General features: G+C 48.1%; 1 long non-coding RNA gene across 1 annotated transcript; it reads right to left on the bottom strand.

Annotated features, from left to right (window-relative positions):
• Window positions 1–5,125: 5,125 nt before the first annotated feature.
• LOC130252737 (uncharacterized) lies at window positions 5,126–17,305 on the bottom strand. Its single transcript, XR_008840426.1, has 3 exons — window positions 17,236–17,305; window positions 9,756–10,009; window positions 5,126–5,214 (listed from the first exon to the last, which is right to left on the bottom strand). It is a non-coding gene; the product is annotated as an uncharacterized LOC130252737 (long non-coding RNA).
• Window positions 17,306–20,691: the final 3,386 nt, after the last annotated feature.

The following is a 20,691-nucleotide window of genomic DNA, read 5'->3' as shown; positions in this document are numbered from 1 at the left end:
CTGCAATCCTACTCTCTGGACTGTAAGTTACTGCATGTGTTTCCCCAAGCAAGTGCCCTAACATGGGAACTCAGAGGACAATCTGAAATCAAATGACAGCTAGACAGTGGACAATGTGTTCCTTGCAATCTTGTAAAATGGGTAAGGTTTCAATTTTTTTTCTGCTGAAGAAAAATAGAATTTTGAGTTCAGACTGTGTAAAGCAGGGAATCTATCCAAACAAGACCTTTCAAATACATTAATCAGAAAAACAAATCTAGCTGCAAGCCTGCAAGAGATGGTCACATTCTAGAAAGCTCATGAGCATAAGCATCTACTAAGAAGAGAGGATTGTCCCTTTTCTCTTTTCATTTAGCAAAAGCTAGGTACATGGCTGGCTTTCTCGGGGAAGCCACTTCTACTTCAAGTCCTGAAATGCTGGTTATTAAACATGTGTCTCACAGGATTTATCTGCAAGCCTCTGTCCCGTTGAATTCTGATGGAGGAAAATCTGTTTGGAGGAAAGTAGAAGCTTTTGTGTGACTCTTCTAAACTAACACCTGTTTACAGTACTGGTAAAACAGGCAAGTACAGTCTAAATGCAATTTATCACTCGACCCTGTGCTTCATCAGAGGAGTATTCTGGCTGTGCACATACACAGATAACTCTGTCATATAAAGGAGTCTCTGTTGACATAAGCTGAAAAAGACCTCATGTCACTGTGGAGCTTTCTAATTACTGATGTTAGTTAGGAAACATTTTTTGAATCAGAACACCACAGGTATAAACTTCCTCAGTTTATATCAGATCCCTATGGAAGGAGGAAACTTATGAAGAGTTCCCATCAAATTACTGAATCAGGAAGAAGACAGACTTTTGAACCTCTTCTGAGCACCTCATAAAATAATGGGAACTGTCAGTCTCCAGGCCATTGCATTATCCAGTGCCTCTTTTGTGGTCCCATGGATGTTGTACTGGCAGAAACACCTCTGGCTGATCACTGCCACCAACTTTCTGGGCTTTCACAATCTCTTTCTCTTCCACTTTGCATATTTGGGAGGGAAAGAAAGTACTCAGGACAAAGACATCACATGTGAGGTGCTGAATTTAACCAAACCATGGATTCCATGAAGGATTGGGGGTTAAAATTGTCAGGAGAGTAACTCCATTACTATTAAACTAACTGACCCATTCTCTAGCTTTAGAGTGCCTGCATGGAGATTTTTGACATTGGGAAAGGAGAGGTGTCACAGAGCAGGGTGGGACACTTGGGGATTTCTTCTGCAAGGAGCCAGCAAATGTTGGTATTCCTTGTCAGGAGGGATGAGACAGCTTAGTATTAGCACAAACTAGATAGAGGGGAGGCAGGGATTTGGCTGGTGGCAAGAAATCAGACTAGCAATCATTAGACATGGATTCTGATCTTCATTTCATTCTACTGAGTCCTGGTTTCTGAGTCAAACTATGCACTGTTTGTTACCTCATGGCACTTTTTTTCCTTCAAAAATAATAGATAAATAATTCTCACCCTGACAATGGTGCCAAACTGTGAAACTCAGGGTGCATTATGATCTCCAGGAAGTCACCAGTAACTGAATACAAAATAACAGCTTTTTTCATGCCCTGCTCATTCATTAATATTTGCAAAAATGCTCTGAGATCCTTCCATGTAGAGTAGGGTAGAATATGCTGTAATGTTCTTGCTAATAATAAAATCAAGATAATTTAGAGATAAAAGGAAATTGATAGATGTAATAGAGTTTGTATCTAGGAAGAAACAACCAGCAGTTTCTCTTTTCATTGTTCCAAATGTCTTTGATTTTCAAAGACAAGTTGTACTGTACTAATAATTTCATTTAACTAACTGATTTATTTTGTCCTTTTTTATTTTTTCCCAAAGCACTATTGCTTTTGCAAGACAACAATAATCATGACTCATTCTTCATACACATTTCTTAATAAAGTTGTTCTCTTATTCATTTTTAACTTCCCAGCATTGAGGAAAGGTGAAAACTTAGTGGGGTTTTCTATCCAAACATTTTGTTTTGTTCTTTATCTTTGCTGCTGACTATTGGTGTGAGTATTCCCAACCCAAGGCAGCTGATGAGAAGGATTCAGTTTACATCTGTAAGGGTTTCTACTTTGTGTCTCTCTTAAATCTGCTCATTCTGCAGTACAAATAGCTCCTCAGAAATCAGTAGGATTTCATAAGGTGAACAAGATTTCTGCTTTGCTGACTACAGTAAGAGTTTTATCTGATTCGGGATTGAGGTGTTGGTCCCAATGGTGAATGATCAAAGCCAAAGTGGTAAGAGATGAAGTGAAAAAATGAATAGTGATCCTTTTCCCCTTACAACCTGTTCTCATTGCTGTATTGAATTCTGACTCATACAAACCACTTAAACCATCTCTTTTCATGATGTATTTTCAACCACTATTAAAGAGAAAAAGACTGTTTTAGAACTTTGCTATTATTGAGAAATACAAGATAGTGTAGAATATTTTTTATTCATCACAGTTCCTAACTGCAGGGTTGCAAAATATTCTTGTCCTTGCAATCAGACCACATTTGCTTGTTAAGGTGAAAGGCACAGACAAGGTTTAGAAGATCACTCCTCAAGAGGATACATTTTTACACAGGATTTTTCTCACCACTTATTTGCTGATTTACTAATACTTGGGCATACACTTTGTGTGTTACTGTATACATGTATTCAAAGTACTATTTTGCACATTTTAATCAGGGTATTGACTACTTTTGTGGTACCTCAGTGAGTCTCTTCCTTGTAGACAATTATGCTCAATAGGATATGTTTGCATATCAGTCTTTATAAAATCAGAGATTTTCCATCTAGTATTTACATGGCACTAGTTTTAGTTTACTTCAAAGGAGACATGAAAAAAAGCTAAAAAGGGTTTAACCTGAGGAGGGTTGACACAAACCTAAGGATGCCACCATAGCAGGACACTTGCCACTCTCTCCTTGCTTGTCAGGTTTGGGACCCAGTTTTTTGCCCTGTCTGCCAGACCAGCTTTCCACCACCTCCACCATCCTACTATGGCCACAGTGGATAACTGCCACAATGCTCACCTTCTCTGGGAACTGGGCTTGGCTTATATTTCTCTCTGCCAAAAAAAAAAAAGTGACCAGCTCAGCTGAGAAGCCTTGGGGATGTCAAAACTCCATGGAATATGACATCAAATCTGTAGGCTCTCTGCCACCCTTCCATTTGGGACTTTGAAGACAACAGACATTTTAACATCTCTTACTTAATCTACTTTTTAATTATTATTGCAGCACCCAAGCTGTTGGCTCACTTTTCTCCTGCTCACATAGTTGGGGGTGTGTGGGGGGTGTTGCAGGTGTTACATGTGTGCCATCACACCAGAGGGGGATTTTATTGCAATGGGCACCATCTCCATCACCAAAGCCCTGATCTGGGGCACACTGAGATTATTCTGCTCTAAAGGGCAGAGCCCTGTTGCTTCACTTGTGGGCTCATAACCTTCGACCTGTGGGCAGAGCCAGGCAGGTCCCAGGCTGCTCTGGCAGGCAGCTGCATGGGCTGGGGCTGGCAGGGCTCCACAGGGGGGTGTGTGTGTGTGTGCACCAGGAATGCTCCTTGTGCCCTTGTGTGTGTGTGTGTGTGTGTGTGTGTGTGTGTGTGCATGTAATGCCCCTTTCACATGTGTGTATGTGTGCACATGTGAGTGTGTCAGGAATGCCCCTTTCACGTGTGTGTCTGTGAGTGTGTCGGGAATGTCCCTTTCACGTGTGTGTGTGTGTGAGTGTGTCAGGAATGCCCCTTTCACGTGTGTGTGTGTCTGAATGTGTCAGGAATGCCCCTTTTACGTTTGTGTGTCTGTGTGAGTGTGTCGGGAATGCCCCTTTCACGTGTGTGTGTCTGTGAGTGTGTCAGGAATGTCCCTTTCACGTGTGTGTGTGTGTGTGAGTGTGTCAGGAATGTCCCTTTCACGTGTGTGTGTGTGTGTGAGTGTGTCAGGAATGCCCCTTTCACGTGTGTGTGTGTGAGTGTGTCAGGAATGTCCCTTTCACGTGTGTGTGTCTGTGAGTGTGTCAGGAATGCCCCTTTCACGTGTGTGTGTGTGAGTGTGTCAGGAATGCCCCTTTCACGTGTGTGTGTGTGAGTGTGTCAGGAATGTCCCTTTCACGTGTGTGTGTGTGAGTGTGTCAGGAATGCCCCTTTCACGTGTGTGTGTGTGTGAGTGTGTCAGGAATGCCCCTTTCACGTGTGTGTGTCTGTGAGTGTGTCAGGAATGCCCCTTTCACCCTGCTCACCTCCCCGGCAGCGCACTCCAGCCTCAGGCGGCTGGTGGCTCAGTGCATTGGCTGATTAGGTAACAACAGAGCACCTTCCCTCCCTGTTTCCTCTCAATGCGCTTGGGCCACGGCTTTTGAAGGAGCCCGGCCCTGCCACTATCCAGCCATTATAACGGGATGTATGGGGCTTTATCCGGAAAAAGCTCAGCCTTGCCCCAGGCTTCATCAATCATTTAGACCGGTTCAAATCCCCTTCATCGTGTTCCGCCTCATTAAACCTATCGAGGGGGACTGAAGAGAGTTTGTATAGGTCCAGAATGCCTGTACACTCCTCTCTATCTCAGATTGCGCTGTCGGGAAAAAAAAAAAAAAAGAAAAAAAAAAAAAAAAAAAAAAAAAAAAAAAAGCAAGCAGTCGAAGAAAGAGGCGAAAAGGCAAAGAATCAATTAAAAGGGGTATCTCTGCCCTGTCCGCTGCTCTCGCACGTGAGCCGGGTCGGGCGTCCCCTTCACACTCCGCCTGGGCTGCTAGCCCTGGGGGGCACCCAGCAGCCCCCCGGGGCTATTAAACTGCCCGCAGGTGTGAAGAAAGGCCGGGGCGGTGCGGACTGCCTTGGCCCCTCTGCTCGTCTGCAGTCACAGGAGGAGAACAGCCCGTACACATCCCTGCAGGCAGCGAGAGAATGGGCTGGCTGCCACTGGGTCCTGTGCCAGCCTTCATTTATAAACGAATTATTTTATCCCCCGGGACAGAGAGAGAAATGAGCTCCAGCAAAACGGTGCTGATTGTTATTTATCCTTATATTTTTATTCTGACGACGTCAATCGCCGAACTTGTGGGTGCCTTGCCCCCTTGTTCCCGCTGGCCGCTGGTGATGCGCCGCTCCATCGGGGCTGCTCTTCTGTGCGCGCCCGGAGCCGCGCTCGGAAACCAGGCTGCAAATTGCTGACATCTGCATTTAAAACAAAGAGGGACATCTGCATTATCGCCGATCCCTTCTGATATTAATAGTCATAAAACCCGGAGCGATTACCGAAAAAGAACGCGTCAAATTGCGAGGAATCTGGGTGGGTTTGGGTCTAAAAAACAAAAACAAAAACAAAAACAAAACAAAACAAAAAAAAAAAAAAAAAACAAAAAAAAAAAAACCAAAACAAAAAAAAAAAAAAAAAAAAAAAAAAAAAAGTAAGAGAAAAAAGAAAGAACTAACCAAACAAAATAATAATAATAATAATAATATATAAAAAGGGGCAACGCACCGAATCCAAGTCTGTATTTTAACTTTTTTAATAACGATTTTTCCTGTGCTGTAAGCTTGCACCGAATCCTGGAGGAATTGCTAAATCAGATTAAGGTTATATTTTGCAACAGACTGGATGGAGCAATAAAGGAGAAAGCGCGGAAATGGGACTTCACCCATCAATTAGATCTCTATTAGCAGCCAATGCAGGCTTCACCACAGGAAATGTCACGTCCCGGCAGAAGCAGAGCCTTTCACTTTCCCCTGAAATTAAACAATTCTTCATGCTCGCAGACCCCGGGCGAGCCGAGCCTTTGTTCGCCCGGGTGCAGAGGGTGCGCGTCCCGCCAGCACCTGCTCGCTGCCTGCGCCGGGAGCCGCGGCCGGGCCACCGCCTGCACAGGTTGCCCCAACACCTGCGCTGCTCGCCCTCCTGCCCAGCACCCAGGAAACCGCCGCCTTAAAAGGCTCTATTAATATTAAAGGGGTTATTCCAGTCATAAACGGACCATTACCAACACAATGGCAGTATTTTGAATAGCAGGTCGGCTCATCTGCCTCCATAGATCATAACTGCCAAAACCATCCCCCTCTCCCCCCGTGGCTCCTCATCCCCGGCTCCTTGGGGTTTATGGAGCCGAGACTCTTTCGCATCAGTCTCAACAGTGGCACCGTCTCAGGCTGTGGGGCCGTGTTAAAGCCAAGGCAGACAGAGTGGGCCGCTCTCCGGAATGGAGAAAGGCTTCTTTGCACCGTGTGAAGCTGAGTGCCGCAGGGAGCTCCACTCTGCCTGGCAGGGCGTGCCTGGTGCTTCTCCCCCCTCTTCCCCCTCCGGCACTGCAACCAGACGAGCCACCGGCTCCGGGGAGCACACTGCGGGGAGGGAGGCAGGGAAGAGCACGGGCCCTTTCCCGCACACGGCCCCCCACCACTCCTTCCCCCCTTCCCGCTCAGGGAAAAGAAAGAGAAAAAAAAAAAAAGGAGAGAGAAAAAAAAAAGGCGTTGAATTTGCCCATAAGCAAGAAAGGTGCAACAGGAAAGGAATGGCCAAGAAGGGGGAAGTCACGGGGGGGATAAAGGGAGCTCTGTTGCCCCGGTCCTTGTTGTTCTTGCTCCTGCTCCATTCAGGCACCGAATTCAAATGGATATTTTACAGCTCAGTCCAGCTGAACAGGGGCTCAATGCCTGAAAGCTGCCGAGCTGCCTCCGCGGACATGCTCTGAGCCCGATATTATAATTTTCATAATGCGCTTTTATGTAGCTTCAGCCTCCTCCGGTGAGGAGCCCGCAGAGCGGCTGAAAGGGGCTTTGAGAGACCGGGGAGCGGGGCTGCAGCGAGCTGCGAGCCCCCCGCCGGCGTGAGTGGCACCGCCTGCCCCGGCCGAGGCTCCGCTCCAGCCCAGTCCCGGCCAGCGCAGTGCGGGGCGGTGCAATGCGCTCGCTGCGCTCCGGGGCCGCTCCGGCACCACGTCTCGGAGTGGCGGCACCATCCGTCCCCGCCAAACAGCACACCGGGACAAAGCTCTGCTTCAGCCCGGGCAGCTAGGCTGAGTGTCTGCTACACCCGCCCCACCAGGGAAAAAGGCAAGGAAAGAGGGATTCTCCCCTTCAGACAGGCAGGAGGGAGGGCACATAAACAATAGAGAAACAGGAGAGTTATTCCCACCGCTACAAGCCAGGTCGACTGAAAAAATGTGCAGCTGTGTATTTATCATCATGGCTAAGTCATCGGCTGCTAAGAGGGTCCCCGGCTGAATCGTTAGCCGGCCAGAGCCAGTGCCTGGGAATGAGATTCGAAAGATTATTGATTTCCCTTCGGGGCCAAACGAGGCAGCTCCGCCAATGCTTGCCCGCCCCCGCCCCGCTCAGCAGGTGCGTGAGCCTCGCTCGTCGTGTGAAAACATCCGAGGTCTCCCCTCGGAGAAGTTCTGCCATCCCCTTCCCTTCCGGCTCGGGAGGCACCCAGTGGCAGCATAAGAGACTGAAGGGATAGTCACTGACACAGAAAAGGGCCAAAACAGATATTTCTAAGGTCCTTTTTAGCTTCAAGAGCGCCCTTAAATATTTGCCTCACATACTGGAGAAAGGGGAATATTAAAGAGAGAAGAAAAAAAATCAAGGGAAAAATAAACCAAACCAAACCCAACAAAGCAGCACACCAAAACCCTGAGAAGGCAGAGTCCGCGGAGAGGGAGGCCCGCTGCACTGGGATGGCTCAGGGCCCGGCCCAGCCTCTGCACGGCCGGGAGCGGCCGGACAGCGGCACCGCGGTCCCCCGGAGCTCCGCTTAGGGATACAGCATATAAGGAGGCAAGGGAGAAATCCGATTATCTGTATCTAGAGTGGCTTTTGACGTTTCGCACGGAGTGAAAGGCTTCCTGAGGAGCAAATTACTATGTCGCTACATATAACTGCAACTTGAATATGAGCGGCTTGGCCCCAAAATCTTGTGTAGCTGTTGCCGCGTGTCACTCGCTAAGCGCCTGCTGCGGAGTTATAAACACGTGGGGTCATTTTTAAAGCAGGCCAAGTCCGGAGACATGTGGTCTTTCTCCTTCATGTGTCCCAGAAACTCCCGCAGCCGCCCTGCACGGGCAGGAGGCTGCCTGGAGCCCTGCAGCCGTGCCCGCCCAGCTCCCAGCCCAGCCCCGGCCGAGCAGATCAGGCTCCAGCTCTCCTCCAGCCCTGAAGAAGAGCTGGAAGGAGAGCAGAGAAACAAATCTGTCTTCGCCTGAGTAAAGGGGAAAAAATACTACAAACCAACAACAACAAAAAAAGGTTTTTTGCCTCGTTCGGGTAGAATTTCACCCGCGAGTGGCCGTGTTTCTCACCCACGGACCGTGGGAAGCCACCAGTGGCCACGAGTGCTTTAACCCTTTCTCGCCTCCTTTCCGCGTGCTCCTTTGCAGAGGCGGAAATGCTCTGGGGCAGCTGGACCACCTCCCCCCCACGACTGTTTCCCCCCAGGGGACAGCAGAGGCCGGGGACCCCGTCTGCGCTCTGCAGAAGGGTCCGGATGCTTCGTGCGAGAGGCTGTGCCCGTCTCAACGTGGATGCTGCCGTTCCTGGATCGTTTTGGTTGTGAACCTACTGCGCTCATGTTACAAATGCAATTAATAGTAAAAGCAGCCTTTATCTGAAGAGCAGGAGGCAGCTGCACACCGCAGGTCATTATCCATTAGCGGGTAGTGTTCAGCACTTAGCAGGGCTGTCGTGTTCAGGGCAAGGGGAGTAAAAGGCAGAGCCTTATCTCCGGTGCTAGTCCTTCCACCACTTTCCTCTGCCCGGGAGGGAGGCCAGCTAGCGGCAGGCTGGGCGCAGGCAGAGTGTGGGGACTTGGTGGGCTTTCCCCTCGGGGCAAATTCCCCTGTGATTCAGTGGAGGGGTTCAAATCTTCGAAACATATATCCTTCTCTCCTGCCCTCTTCCCAGAAGAGTCCTCCAGTTTGCAATCGGCGGGAGTCAGCAAGTGCCGAGCCCCCCCCGGTCCCAGCCGTGGCAAAGCGGCTTCGTACCTCAGTTTCCCTATTCTGTAGACCCAGGTCAATGCTCCCAGCTCACTTTCTGGAACACATCCAGACCGATGCCCTGTGCTGCTCATGCGAAAGGTGTTTCCACACCTCCGCGGGCCTCCCACACAACGTGAGGTGCCCGTTCCAGCCCCTCTCGGGTGCGTGTAGCATCCAATGGGCTGGAAACTACTGGCACCCTATAAGACATTCCTCTCGGGACTAGAGACGAGAGGATTGGACTAGTAAGAGAGCAGAGAGAAACCCAGGAGGCAGAAACCCTCCCCTCGGCCGCACAGCAAGGCTCTACCTGCTGGGGCAGTTTGGCAGAACCCAGCGAGGTCTCCGCCCAAGACTTTTAGGGCTTCTCACCCGTTAAAGGAAAGTTCAAGAACACACTGAGGACGTCCAACAGGTCTGGCTAAAACCTCACTCGGGCCACTCGCTCATGGCAGCGCAGAGCAAAATACTTCCTCTGCAGTGAACCATCTACCATCTGCTTAAACCTCAGGATAAGATGACATATCGTATTGATTTAGTCTCTAAAAGAAATAGAGGAAGGAAGTGGGGAGGAGGAAAAAAAAAAAAAGCTAACCCCAAACCACTCTGTTCTGTATTCTGGAAAAAGGAGAAAAAAAAGCACCTCTTCGTAGCTCAGTGGGGAAAAAGGTCAAGCTACTATTGACAAGTATGTAAAGACATCTTCTAACCATGGGAAAACATGTATAAATTGTTTCGACTCACTGCATTCAAAACCAATGGAAGTGAATTACAAAACTGCACTTCTTGCATTGTTGGACTGAAAGGATATCTATTTATCATCTTATAAGACAGCTCGAACGATCTTTATCTGCTTTGCCCAGTTTCTGACCCAAATTCAGGGTTTTTATGGAAAATTGCAGTCAGTTTGATTGATGAAATCCAAAGATGTCTAAAATGGCACCAAAGATCTCCAACTGTGCAGACTCCAACTGAGGGCTTCAATGTTGGCATTGTTCCTACGAAAAAAGTTGAGAAAACGAGCAAAAGTTAGGGAATTTCTGTTTAAAAACTTCAAATTTCAATGAGGATCCCGAACCTATTATCCCTATTCATGGGGTGAGCTGTGTGAACATAAAAGTATTTCCCACACATTGCAAAACAACAACAACAAAAAACCCCTTATTTTTAAGCCACTCCATAAACCTTCTTTGTAAAACGCTGAATAACCCTGTGCAGAAAATAAACCCAGCCGTTCCCGTTTAGAAATCACGTAAGCTTAAAATCCTATAAACAGGAAGCTCAAGAGAAACCTTTAAAGAGAGAGGGAAAAAATATAGATATATTTCATCTGTGCATCTGAAATTATAGAGAGCCTTAATTCAAAATTAGGAGACGATTTTTAACCCCCGTGTGAGGATTTAACTCGGGGTTTAGAGGGAGCAGTTCTGCAGGAGGTGCTCTACCCAGCCTTCCTCGTAGAAGGTGGGTGAACTGCTGCCTGCCAGGATTTGTCATCACGCGGAGCTGCGAGCTGGGGCCCTCGCAGGTGGGTGAGCGCTCGCTGCCCCCTGGTCCAGCCCGGATCGCTCGGGCCATGGCTGCGGCGCAAAGCCCCGGCGCTCTTTGGCCGCGGATCTGTTTGTTAGCGGCTCCCCGTCTCGTTTAGGGCTACGCATTATTGTGGAATACTGTCACCTGCCTAATTGTGCTAAATGGCCACCTCCTATTATTAATAATAGCTGGAACGTGGCTCCTAGACACGATACCAAGCCTGGGAAGCTGATGAATGAAACCCCTACCAGGGAAAATCTTGGTAGCTGTCTTCTGTCGCATTACCCAAGGGGGCCGACTATAAATCTTCCTTCATTTTAACCACGTTTACCCTCATACTCCTCCAGGCTAGGGATGCTGTGTTAAGATTGCACTGATGTGCCAATGCTTTGGACCAGCTGCTCCTAAATACAGACAAGTCCTTGTCAATTAAGCCATTGAGGAGCAGGGCCTGGGAGCTCTGGGGCATTTTAGCAGGCAGCAGTGTGCAGCCCCAACAATTAGCATCCATTTTGAAGGGACCTCCAGGGCACAAATGCACAGGCAGGGAAGAATCAAAACACCAGGCAACTTCAATTCTGAAAACCGGTCACATAATGATACTGAACAGACCGGCCTAGGAGAAGTGAGACAATCTTTCTTGGGAAGGACATTCAGCCGCTCCCCCAGCCAAGCCGTAGGGCCGAGGCACGCCGCGAACCGCGGAGTCAGAAGAGATAAATGAACACATTCATTTGCCTGTGTGAGCCGAAGTTTCCTTTGGCGGTTCTTCTTTGTAATTCGGTGTCACCTCAAGCAGCTGGTGGCATCCAATGCTCCCATGATCCTGGCCTTTGGCCCAGGCGGAGCTGGACAAGGCAGCCCGCTCCAAGGAGAAGAGCTGCGATGTCTCAGGTCAGAGAGGCCAAGCTACCAGTGGGACAGGCAGAGCACTAGGAGTTCAGCTAAACAAAACCCCGAGGGGAGTAGGGAGCCTGGGGGATCATTAGCGAAGGTGTTTGCTTAAGTCATTAGGAAGCCGGTAGCTAGGGGGAAAAAAGGTTTGTTCCACAAGGCACCTCCCCAGAATGGCAGGGCTGGAAATGCAGAGGATATCACAGCACAAGACTATGTGACCCTACCAAGTTCAACAACAGAGCAAACAGCACATGCCATTAGGGACGGCAGTCAACCGGGAGGTAACAAAGAGGGGAGGGCACTGGCAAAAATGTTCATGTATTAAATATGGAAAAGTATGGGGACAAGGGCAAGGGTCAATGAAAGTCAACAAGAGAGCAGGCGTAATGTTAGAAAGAATTTAATATCAAAAATACATAAATCTGCATGGGAGGCAGCCCCAGAATAGGCAGAAAGGAAGGCAGCCTTGGAGTCAACATTCACTTGGTAATAGAGCCAGAATGGATTGCGCCAAGTTGTTAACATCTAACACAAAAGTTAGCGGGGAATAAAGGACGCAGGGCCGGTTCCTTTAATTGTGGCCCCACCGGGAGATTTCCATATGTCACACTAAATGGATAACACCAGCCTCACTCCGCAAGGCTTCTGCCGCAGAGTCTCTCCCTTTACTTTCGTTCCTTATTATTTCTTTTTCCTCCGTCCGTCTCCGCACGCCCCGCGGAGCTTCCAAGAGGGGCCGAAACAAAGGTCTGGCTCTAAGCTGGTGCGGGGAGGATGGGAGAGAGGAAAGGAGAGGAGGCTTTTGGGCAGCCCATGCCCTCCCGGGGCTTCTCCGTCGCCCCTCACCGGGCGTCACGGCTCGCCAATAGCTGTCGCGACATGAAATTTAACTCCTGCGTTTTTTTGTTGGGAAAGTATCCTCAAGTTAAAGTAGGAAACAGGACCACTGTCCCGGTTCAGGAGGGCTCGGTTCAGCACCGCCCGGAGAACCGGGCCGGCCCCGCTGCCGCCCCCGCGCGGGGACCGGGCCCGTCCTGCTCGGGGGAGCGCACGGACCGCGGGACGGAGCGAGAGGGTTTTCACGGACCCAATAGAAAAGAAAAAAGAAAAAAAAAAAAAAAAAAAAAAAAAAAAAAAAAGCAGCAAAAAAACCCCCGCGCCCCTGATCAATACGGCAGTGTTTCCGCGCTAGTTCAGGAGGTCAGGCGGGCGTAGACACAGCATGGAGAGTTATTTATGTCAAGTCGGGTTATTGTAAACGAAATCCAGCAAATTGCACATAAGCTCCTCGGGGCCGCCAGTGGGCTCGTGGGCAGAGGTCAGTGTCAGTCAGTCTGTCCATCCCTCTGGAGACAGTAATTGTCCGGGGGCTGACACCGCGTCGGGGGCGATAGGCGGCTCCATCCATCTCCATCCAGTTATCCCGGCGCCGAGGCCGGGGCTGCCCGCTGGTCCGCGGGTGCGTGGCACCGAGCCACGGCCGGCCCCGCTCCCGGGAATGCCACGGGGGGAATGGCACGGCTCCCACGGGCCGGGCCGTGCCGCTCCCGTGCGTCGCCCGGCCATCCCCGCGCATCCCGCACCGGGTACCGCGCCTCGCCAGCCTCCAGCATCCAGCTCCATCACTACCCTATACTGCCTTTATTAATAGGGAAATTCTTCCTTTCTGACAATTTAATCGTCTAAAGTAATCTTCTGCGTGACATTGCCCATCCGTCTTCTCAAAAGAGAAAACAAAGGGGATGTTTTTTTCTTCGGGCCTCTCCAGATCCTTTTCTATTTTGAGAGGGGCTCCCCACAATGGGGTCTTTATGAACCATAATGGTTATGTTTATGAAGCCAGCGATACCAGTGTATGAAGACAATTTTATGCCTAATTAGAAAATGATGTAAGCAAGGGGGAGACAAAGAGGGCTTGTCTGCCGTGGCTAGGTCTCCGGCCACCACTCCAGGGCGAATATATCGCCTCTTCTGTGCTTTACGTCCACTATTTTTATAACATCTCGTCCATTAGCTCCTCAAACTGTTTATGATATCGTGGACAGTTAGTAAAACAGCTCAATTTAGCGGTGGATTAAAGCAATTTTGAAACTTGTTCCGAAGGGAATCGCACGGGAGGCGAAGAGCAGCCCTCCCTTCTCCTATCCAAGGGGACTTCACCTCTGGGAAGACTCCAATAACTGCAACCCCAGCCCCACTCGATTAAGGGATAATTTTTAATATATATGCAATAAATGTTCACTTTGTTAGATTGAATGACAGACAATAATATCGGCAAATCTTCATATCCATCCATTACCAGCAAACGAGCCGCACAAAGAACATATTTGCTTTTGATTAATTTATTTGCAGACTCTGTTTGATAAAGCAATAACTATTTGGTTAAACTTGACATTCGGTCTTCGGGGGGTTATCAGACCAATTCCCTCTCGTTCGTGGGTGATAATAAAGCTGTTTAAACGGGATTAATTATTAATTGGTTGCAATTAATTTCCTCCCTTCTCCACGTCGACAGACAATGAGGATCACTCACTCCCAAACAAAAGACTGCCATAGGAGCATCCTCGCCCCGTCTGTATCTATCTGTATGTTTATTCGCCTTTTCCATCTCTCGCGATTCCTGTACGCATCCTCTCAGCTTTCCTCTATCCTACAGCAGGTTATCTCCCCCTCGGCGGGGTGAGAGGGACATCGGGACCCCCGTGCGTGTCCGCGCCCCCCGACCCAGGGGTGGCACGGTGGCGGCCGTCCCTGCGCGGCCGCGGAGAGAGCGCGGAGCAGCCCCGGCCCCGCACAGAGGCTGGGCTGGGACGGAGCTGACCGAGCAGGCATCCCAGGAGGGCGGCCAGGGAGCGGGTCGCTGGAGGACAAGGCTCCTCGATTCAGCCGCAGTGATGAATTGCTGTGGGGGAGAGGAACAGAGCTTCTCTGCCCCCATCTCCGTGCTTCTGCTGCTGATGAATGGGCCCCGAGGATGGATAGTCCAGAGTGTGTTATATCTTCATCAAACTGTGAAACCCCTCCCTTTACTAATAATCTGTCACAACTTTACAGAACACACACTGAGACCAAAGGGAAGCCCCTGCCCTGTAGCCTGCCCCTTCCCTCCCCTGTCAGGAAGGGCTTTATTCGGGCAAGGAGCACGGGGGAGGGGGCCTCCCTCCGCCGAAAGTTTTCCTCGGCCACTGCTCGGCCTTTTCCCCCGGAGCCCGAAGGTCCCCGTGCCCTGGTCCGGGACTCCCGGCCTCTGAGCCCGGTCTCTCCTTGCCAGCCGTGGGAGGCAGGGCGGGTTCTGCTCCAGACAGCCAGAGCGGGGCGAGCCGAAAGCACCCCAGCAAATTCCCAGTGCGGTTTTAGTCGCGGGAGACATGAGGCCAGGAGGGAGGAAAGCCACCCGTTTTCCCCGTACAAACGGAGGAAGAACAGCTAAGGCGAGACCCAAAATCCTCCTCCAACAACCAATCCTTCCATTAGTATTTCTTTCGGTCACAGTTACATCTCCCTTTTCCGTCGCGTATTTACATTTCGAGCAGGTGCATCTTCCAGCAACGGTGTCCACTCCTCTACTCTACACGATTAAAAACAACGATCACAACTCGTTGTTTAAAAGTGAGGAGAGCAGCGGGAGGTGCCGTGGGTGACAGGCAGCACACACACACACACACACACACACCGCACCCGTGCCCCTGCCCGCCGCCCGGAGCCCCGCGGCGCAGCCTCCGCCCGCAGCCCTGGAGCGCTGCCTGCGCTCCCTGCGGCTCTCCACCTAGAGAAAGGGTCGTTCCGGATTATTCTGCTGTTAGCAATAGTCATTGCTCTGTCCCGGAATAGTTTAAGGCGTAAAACTGAGGCAGTGAAAGACATTAGTCTAATGAGGTTTGTCGTGTAGAAGCTGTTGATATTATGTTGTCATTCATCTCATTTAAAGTCCGAAGAAATGCATTCATGAGATTGTTTCTTTATTTTTTCCCCCTTTTCTCCCCCTTTCTTGCTGTTTTTAAAAACATCGCTTTCTTTGGCTGTTTGCTTTAGGGGCTTTTCATCTGGGTGTTTCAGATAAGAAAAGAAATCAGATTCTTTTATTTTTCGATTGGATCCGAATTCCTTTTGATGTCCCCATTTAGTGCCTTTGACTTCTCCTGTGAATGGCAGCCTTTTGTTGCCGTCCCACATGCCCTTTAAGAAATTCTCCCTTAAACGCCTGGTACCCGCTGATGGATCCGTTTTCAAATGGACCAGAAGGAAAATGCAAGGAGCGAGAGGCCCGTTTCCTTAGTAATTGCTCGCGTTTGGGTGAAAATGCAGATATTTTTGTCCGATGTGGGAGTATTGGGAGCAAGAACATCAGCAGGGGTTTAAAACAAAGATCGTCAGCTGCGAACTCGCTGCACAAGGCGAGTAGCTCGCTTGACTGCCTTTGGTGTCAAAGTTGGGGTGTTCTCCAAAGTGCGGAGCGACGTGCAAAAGCTCCCGATGGCCACAGTTGCGCCGGAGGAGAGCGGGCAGCAACGGAGCGCTGCCCGGCTGCCCGGGCCCGGCCGAGCCCCTGCTCCCCTCGCTTCCCTCCCTTCAGGGCACAGCCCTGGGCACTGTTATGCAAGCAACATTGCTGAGAAAAAAGAGTTGCTGATATATACATACATACATATATATCTCTATATATACACATATATATGTTTTTGGGTTTTTTTTAATATGGATGGATGGATGGATGGATGGATGGATGGATGGATGGATGGATGGATGGATGCTGCTCGGATATCGCTGGCTTTAAAGAATTATTCGAGCATCCCAAACTACACTTCGGAAAAAGCGACTATAAAATAAATTCACCATCCAGAACCGCAAACATCCCCGTGCTTCGAGGCTCGGCAAGCAACGGGAACACCACCAGACCGAGAGTGTTCAAAAGCTAAACCTCACAGGCACTCCCGAAATATATATTTTTTTTCATTCTTAAATAAGGACTTTCCCCCTCATTTTACCTCCTGGGGATTTAGACAATCTTAAAGTAATCGGTTAGCGATCAGAAATCACTATCAAGAAATGACTCCAGGATCCGTGAAGCGGGATCAGTCTCGTATCCCGCAGCGATCCATTTGCTAAGCCATGAGCCCGTTTTCTCCTCCAAGTACATTAGTTCTCGTTACTCGTCAGGGATACATCGCAGCAAAACCATTGCTGATCATTTTCGGGTTTTGCCTTTTCTTGTATAAACACTCTTCTCTCACACCTTTATGTCTCGAGACATTGGAGGATAATTAAATGCCAACAGAAATAGCAAAAGGTCGGATACATTACTTAAAACTATTTACTTCCCCAGCACGGGGTTTCGGGGCTGTAATGGGAAAAGGCTCGGGTGAGCCCTTGCAGGAGACCCGGTGAGCCAGCACAGGTGGAAGGAAAGGCTTCGGCTCCAGGCAGTTACTGAAATCTCAGCCACCCACTTTTATTTTTTTTATTTTTTTTTCTAAAGCAAGAGCCTGCAGCGGCCGATCTGAAAGCATCTCTTTTCTCGTGGGGAGTTCTCCAGGACAGGTACCTTGTTCCCCACTAAGCACCAAGAGCTAACCAGGGTACTCCAAGTTATCTATTCTCCAAGGGAAAAAAAAAAACAAAACAACCATGCACTACGACAAGGGAGGAGAAAAAAGTATCAAACCAGATTTTCTTTAGAATACAAATGTGGGATAAAAGATTGCGTATATTTGGAAACAAATTTGTGGCCAGGCATAATATTTCGATTCTGCAAAGACAATGGCAATAAGAGCGGAGTGAAAGGTGCCTTACTTACGTTTTAGGCGAGCGCCTTCCCTTCCGCACTGACCTGCCTCCTGTGCTGTAGATTATTTTATACATTTCTCCCAGATACACTTATAAACAAGTGGAAATTTTGCATCCTACCCGCACCATTTTATACATGATGAGCCATCAGTAATAGGATTATTAAACAAAAACCGTCTGAGGCGCTGGCGTTAACCTTTTTTAAAATGGCTAATTAGGTTTTGCACAGAAAAATTAGATTTAACATTGCTTACATTGCCTACATTTTCAGTTGATGCTACAATAATTTGGGGGGTAGGATGGGTAAAACAATTCGAAGACATAATAAAAAATTAACTATTTTAACATATATTATAGGTCCCTTACACTAGGATAAGGCAAAGAATATTTTCATGATCAAATATTATATACATAAAACTAATTATCTCTCGCTGCTGCCTCCATCAATTACGCGGGAGAAGGGAGCGGTGTAGAGCGCCCTCTGGTGGGCCAGAACGGGAACGTGTCTCTCGGAGACACCGCTCTCTCCTTCCCTCCCCTGCGCCGTGACAATGTTTTTTTTTTTGGACGGAAAAAATGTCCTTTTAATTCATCTACAGCTAGATTGATTTGTAACATAAAATAGGGAGGATGCTGTTTATTTGATCTGTGTTGTTATACAAAGATAGCTACGACAGATGGTAGACAGTACTTGTCAAAGTTACACATGCTAGACAAAGAGGTCTTCCTTCCTTCCTTCCTTCCTTCCTTCCTTCCTTCCTTCCTTCCTTCCTTCCTTCCTTCCTTCCTTCCTTCCTTCCTTCCTTCCTTCCTTCCTTCCTTCCTTCCTTCCTTCCTTCCTTCCTTCCTTCCTTCCTTCCTTCCTTCCTTCCTTCCTTCCTTCCTTCCTTCCTTCCTTCCTTCCTTCCTTCCTTCCTTCCCAATTTTTTCTCCTCTTCCTGTGGAATCTCATCCGAATTTCTCTGACTCTTCCGCGGAGTGCATCTCTCAGATGTTCTCCCCGCGGAGCGTCTCCCGTCCCGTCCCCGGCTCGGGGAACGTGCGTGTTTTGGGAGCCGACGATCGGCAGCGCAGGCACCCAGCCGCGAGATTTCACCACGTCTTTTTCTCCCACCATCTTCACTTTATCCTGCTTTTCGAAACACAGACAGCAGATCTCGCCTCTGAAGCATCTGCACGTTATTCAGGGGAAAGAAGCCCATTTTCCTGCCTGCTCTGTTCCCTTCCCTAGGTATTTACCGGAGAGAGCCTGGCTTGTTTTTCAGCCTGGTTTTAACGAGCAACACGCAGAGAACCTGAAAGGGTAATCAGAGGACGAAAAAGCTTTCAGAAGAAACCAAATGAGAAATATATGCAGTTTATCCCACACAGCAGCGTTCATTGCTAGACTGAGTGTGCTCTTTTCATCTCTATGGTAGGATGCTCTGTCTGCACGGCTTTTGCAGGGCAAATCAGGAAAATGGAGGCAAGAGCTGCACGAAGCACAGTCTGTCAGAAGGGACTTGGATGAGGTTTCCAGAAATGAGAATGGTAAAAGAGTACCTGTCCTTCTACAAAAAATCTTGTTCTATCACAATAGATAACAAGGCCAGCTAGTACCATGTGAAGGTGCAGTATATAGAACAAATGAACCATTATTCAGTTTAACATTCAAAATACATTTAAAAGCATTCTATGATCATATTAAGATCGTATTATTCTATGATCCATAGTTAAGCCTATTCTAGAAGCACAAGAATATACGCTCATTTTTACCTATTGCTTTTCCTGTATTAAGGCTTTACTGAGTTTAATGTAACTTCCTGATGTCACAGTCCAGGCACTCCATTGTGTCTGTAGTGTTCAGTGTCTCTGGAACCACACTTTGTGCTCTTCCTGCAGCCTAATTTCTTAGCAGGGAATCCCCCCCAGTTTTGCTGTTCTGATCCTGCAGCCTGTGCTCAGTGACTCCCGGCTACAGATGCTGGAAGGAGACACCCGGTTATCTGTAAATTATCACATTTCACTCCTGCTAATTTAGTCTTCTCAGAGAGCTTTAACACTTCTCATTCGAATTACTTTTATAGAGGTGTCTTTAATGGCTGTACTGTGCTGTGTAGACAGACCCATCCTTAGGCAGGGGAACAATCCTCAAGACCCTTCCCTGATCCATTAGCACCCAGTTTCAGATGAAGAGAGAATGAAACACTTACCCAGCTTCCTCTCTGTGACCCAGAACATGTGTTGCCCTCCACAAAATCTGCCGAAGTACCTAAAACATACAGATAACTGTATTTTCTCTGCTGGTATATAAATCTGTTTACCAGCATTTCTGGATTTCCTCTTTGTTTATGTGTACCTTTTGGTAACCACTTACAAACTAGGTATCTCCCCACCCTAATTTCCCAGGAAGGAGAGTCTGGTGGTGGAGCACAGAACGTACTGGATCAGCACCTCCACCACATTCCCCTAATTTCACCTCAGGCTCTTTTCAGGGGCTCCACCAGAAGCAGACAAAGATGGTAATCTAGTCATCGGTCTTCTGTAGCAGCTTTCTGAGCAGAGACAGACTATACTTAGTAGACTGTATATTCCCTTATTTCCAGACTAATATTCACTTAAACATCCAGGAAACAAACAAACTTTTGTATTCAATCATTATCAATATACCCAAAATAAATGGAAAAAGTGAATCATGCATATTTTTTATTAAAATATGTGTCACTTCTATCTTCCCCACCCGCAACCTTTGTCTCAGCCACTTTGAGCAATATGTTACAGACAGATTTTGGCTGGAACTATGCAAATATTTGGAATATACAACTGAAATATCCTACATTTCTTTCCAAATTTGCCATATTACACTAAGTCTGCTACTGCTGGAACAGACTACAAATGTATCGAGCTTAATAAAATTCTCTTTGGACCCTAAATCTTGCTATACAATGCAGAAGGTTTTTTATTGAAAACAAACAACTGAAATGGCCCATTAGGACAGTTAGCCCAGAACCCTGCCTTCCCAGGTTCATTGCTTACAGTCAGAACCAGAGGCATAATGCAATTATGTGGCTGTGTATTGTGCAGCATCTCAGGAAAATATATCTGATCATAAGCCTGTTACTCTCTGGTAAAAAGAGCTTGTGGACAGCTTGATGGCAGGATATGGCTGGTCTTGGTGTGTGGCGATAGCCAGACTGATTGCAAGAATTAAAGACAAAACACTGCAATTGCCTGTGATTTTATTTAGTTTCGGGTTATATTTTGAGTCATTTTTATATCTAAGGGGACTGTATATTTGCCCAGATCTATTCAATTTTTACAGTGCTCATTGGCAGGTTTTTGGCCCATTCCAAGGGATGGATGTTATTTCGGGGAAAAATATGCTGCACCTGGGACTGCTCCTAATAAGTAGTCCTGGCAGAGTATATGGGCAGGGTTTGTATATTTTGTCCATATGCCCAGAAAAAAGACCCAGGCCAATTTTATT

The sequence above is a fragment of the Oenanthe melanoleuca genome, chromosome 4 (genome assembly GCF_029582105.1).
Source record: "Oenanthe melanoleuca isolate GR-GAL-2019-014 chromosome 4, OMel1.0, whole genome shotgun sequence".
NCBI classification, from domain to species: Eukaryota; Metazoa; Chordata; class Aves; order Passeriformes; family Muscicapidae; genus Oenanthe; species Oenanthe melanoleuca.
The sequence above is the reverse complement of the archived record's forward strand: the minus strand, read 5'-3'. Positions and strand labels throughout refer to the sequence as shown.